Raw genomic sequence first — 209 nt, forward strand, 5'->3', positions numbered from 1 at the left:
TTTTTTTAAATTCAAGTGGGGGATTGTTGGAACATATGTATGTTATAGTGTGAATTTAAAAATGTGTTGAAGTCCCACATTGGAAAGAAATATTTCTTGTAAATTTAATTGGAAAGAAACTTGTTTTTTTTTTAAATTCAAGTCTCACATTGGTAAGAATATTTTTTGAAATCCCACTTTGAAAAACTATCATGTTTTGTGTAGTTTTA

The sequence above is a fragment of the Cicer arietinum genome, chromosome 6 (assembly GCF_000331145.2).
Source record: "Cicer arietinum cultivar CDC Frontier isolate Library 1 chromosome 6, Cicar.CDCFrontier_v2.0, whole genome shotgun sequence".
Lineage (NCBI taxonomy): Eukaryota > Viridiplantae > Streptophyta > Magnoliopsida > Fabales > Fabaceae > Cicer > Cicer arietinum.